Source organism: Mixophyes fleayi, chromosome 2, assembly GCF_038048845.1.
Source record: "Mixophyes fleayi isolate aMixFle1 chromosome 2, aMixFle1.hap1, whole genome shotgun sequence".
Classification (NCBI taxonomy): Eukaryota; Metazoa; Chordata; class Amphibia; order Anura; family Limnodynastidae; genus Mixophyes; species Mixophyes fleayi.
In genome coordinates, this window is record NC_134403.1 from 179,115,744 (window position 1) to 179,119,486 (window position 3,743).

Sequence of the window (3,743 nt, forward strand, 5' to 3'; positions counted from 1 at the left end):
CGCGCATGGGTGTGTGTTTTTTTCCTTGATTTAAAAAGACTATGTACTTTTACATCAGCTTTCCCAGATGAGGTACTGGAAACACTAACACTAACCTGGTTGCTGATTCTGCTCATATGTGGACTGCTTTGAATCCATTTTAATGAGCCCAAAGTATTTGTAGTCAAAACATTGTGTTATATAGATACTGCTGACAAAGATGACTTTTTTTGACTGCCAGAAAAGTTAGTGCAAAACACTGGGGGATATTGCACACCCCAAATCACTTGTAGTGCAAAATATTGTATAGGATAGATATTGCTGACAAATATGATTTTTTTTTGACAGCCAGAAAAATTTAGTGTAAAACACTGGGGAATATGAGACACCCCAAAAGCACTTGGAGTGCCCAAAAAAGAAATAAAAACCTCCTCTATCTTCCTCTAATAATTGCAAATGGTATTAATATTGTAATTGTAGAGATTAGGATAGAAACAGTTATGTGTACACTAATTGCTCTGTCCCTGCGCTAATATAGCCTGTGACCTAACCCTGCTCTCGCCCTCTGTCAAATGGCGATGGATTGCTGTGGAGGCTGGTATTTATGCTTTTCAAATCTCGCGAAAACCGAGCTCAGAAATACAAATACGTCACAATGACGGTTTGCCTCGATTCCAATTCCAAATGGGCGGGAGAGTACCGAGCCTGCTCGGCTCGGTACTCGGATAGGCTAAATTCGGATGGATTCGGATCTCGGGGAACAGAGTCCGCCCATCTCTAGCTCTATCAGATATTGCCCAAGATTTCAGTGACAAACAAACAATTTTCCTGAAGTTAATTTACAGTTCAAACTTTAAGTTGGAAAGCAAGCCAAAGGATCTTCTAACAGAAATCCTAGAACTAAGACTTTCTGGGGTGTTTCCCAAAATCAGAGTTTATTTGCACATTTTCCTCAGTTTGTCAGCATCTGTTGCTTCTGATGAACGTTCAGTGTGCTGAAGAACGTAAAAAACTATCATCACTCAACTATGGGGCAAAAGTGATTAAATGGGCTAGCCATGCTCAATATTAAGTTAATATTGAGCATAGCTAGCCCATTCAATCGCTCTTGCCCCATAGTTGAGCGATAATAGATTTTTACGTTCTTCAGCACACTGAATGTTCATTAGGAGCAACAGATGCTGACAAACTGAGGAAAATAAGCAAATAAACTCTGATGTTGGGAAACACCCCAGAAAGTTCTAGGATTTCTGTAAGAAGTTCCTTTGACTTGCTTTCCAACGTAAAGTTTCTACTATAAATTCACTTCAGGAAAGTGAGTGTGTCACTGAAATCTTGGGCAATATCTTTCTGGTACTGTTGCTGAAAGTTTTCAGCTGCGGGGCACAGGTCTTCAATACTCATTTTGTTGAACTCCTAAAGAAACTTAAACAAGTCACAAATTACTTCCAGTGAAGAAAATGGATGCTGGAAACCAGAGAAATTGGAGTCTACAGCTACATAGAAAACATTGACCCTATGGTGCTTTTCGGCATCGGATTAAGAGGGTAGGTGACGACTGGTGGGTAAATCTATGATGATCTCATCCCATTTATTTCTGTCTGTTCAATGTTTTTGAGAAGACATTTGATGTTGTCCAGCTCAATGTACAATGTAGCATTGCGTGCTACAATAACGAGGGTAGTGGGGATCCTATACCCAGTGATGGTTACTCAGCGAACCCGCAGGCTATGGAGGCAAGTCGTTGGCATCTTAGCACCTCACTGCACAGAGGAGTACTTACTCTACATGCCTGTATTTCATCAAGCGGAGATAAGTGTACATCCATACATTGATTGGAGAATATATGTAAATTTGAAGCTTGGCTCATTTTGATGTTTTTATCCAGCTGTCATCAGGTAATAAATAATATGTTTTTACTTTGAATTGTGTTATGTCACATACAAAAAGAGTCCTTCCATTATCAATACATATGGATATGGTTTTCTGGATTAAGAGAAGACTAATGATTAAGCATAATCACCTGTAAGAAATTATTGTGATCATATTATTTTCATCTCATGGACTGTTTTTTTTCTGACATTTACTTTTGTTATTGACTGGTAGCAAATTCAGTTATTTTAGTGTTAATAAATTTACTGACAGCTGGAAACCCTGGCTGTAGTTAATAACCCTCCCACTACGTGTAGGTCTGTTTGAGCTGTTTTTCACACCGTTTCCAAAAATATGTGATTGTGTTTACAAACCAAATATAAAGCTTGCTTCTTTCTTCTCCTGAAACATATATTTCAGTCACCTGTTTTATTGTTGCTGTGAACGCAGATGTTAATGTTTAGTATGACCTTTATGACTGGTTAATTGGCCACACCCACATGACAAATTGACAATGTCACAAAAATTGGCCAGACCACACCCAAAACCCACCCATATGACATCATAAGTAGTGTCAGGGTATAAAAGTGGGGGCTGGGAGCCCACAAGTCATCTGCTCCTGGCTGAAGGCAAATTGGCCACTACAATGGCCTATCAAAGAAAACAAAAGAAGGGCCACCTGCCCAAATCTCGGGCAGTGACTTCACGGAAGAGGAGACGGTACACAAGGCAGAAGAAGCATGTGACCGTTAATAAAGGCACACGGAGAGGTAAATATATATGTTCCAGCTAATGTATAAATTACAGTCTAGACCAGTGTTGTACAAGATTTCCTCAACAAATTCTGTCTACCATGAAAAAGTGAATCTTTAACTTAATAAGATGTTATTTTTCATTGTTACAGGTTACAGACGTAATCGACTGACGTTTTAAAGGCATAAGACGTGACGATGACAGTGACCTGCTCCACCTGCCAGAGTCACCTCACCCTAAATAGCATTCAGAAAATGCAAAAAAAAGAAAAAAAAGAAGAAAAGAAAAAACAAATAAGTTAGGTTTAGACAGGGTGCAAGGTTTAGACACACTGACAATGGTAATGGTCCCAGTGCAGAAGAATTAAGGTTAATCTAAGTGCAAAATGGTAATGGTCCCAATGCAGAAGAATTAAGGTTAATCTAAGTGCAAAATGGTAATGGTCCCAATGCAGAAGAATTAAGGTTAATCTAAGTGTAATTAAGAAGCATGACACTCAGTTATTTAGCATTTAGGTTAATCTAAGTGCAATAAAGAAGCATGGAATAAAAAAAATAAGCCGAATTTGGTCTCCTGTGATCTTTTAAATATTAAGGGGATTAATGTACATGTTACATGCACTCTGCACAAATGGTTCAGAATAAACACACCTTTAAAAGCCTTAAGGCAAGAAGACTAAAGTATAAAGATAAATAAGGAATACATAAAATATATAATTATACTGCCTGGCCAATAAATTTTAAAGGAGCGCCACAAAGCCAGATCCGTTTGTAATATTAAAGAGGGCGGAGGAAAGTTTTCCTGGTCTACTTGTGAAGATCTAATGACTGCCGGTAAAGATTCAATAACCACAGTGAAGACCATGGACGACAGCAGACATCTTTGTCTAGTACCGTTTCGGATAATAACCCTATTGGATGGTCTCCCAATTATCACGATCATTGCTGATGGGTCTGAATATAGAGCAAATATGCCTGTAAGGAAATCTCCGTAGATGCTAACCACTTCCAGAGTGAGGGATATAAATTTCCACGATATTCTATTGAACACGTTTTTTAGCATCAAAAGATAGAAGTATATCTGGGATTCCTTTAGCATTTCTAATATAAGATTTATTTATTGACAGGTTTTCATATAGC

The 3,743-nt window shown here is 38.3% G+C and overlaps 1 long non-coding RNA gene across 1 annotated transcript; it reads left to right on the forward strand.

Moving 5' to 3' along the window:
• The first annotated feature begins 2,469 nt into the window (after positions 1–2,469).
• Positions 2,470–3,096, forward strand: LOC142140256 (uncharacterized). Its single transcript, XR_012688360.1, has 2 exons — positions 2,470–2,621; positions 2,756–3,096. It is a non-coding gene; the product is annotated as an uncharacterized LOC142140256 (long non-coding RNA).
• Positions 3,097–3,743: the final 647 nt, after the last annotated feature.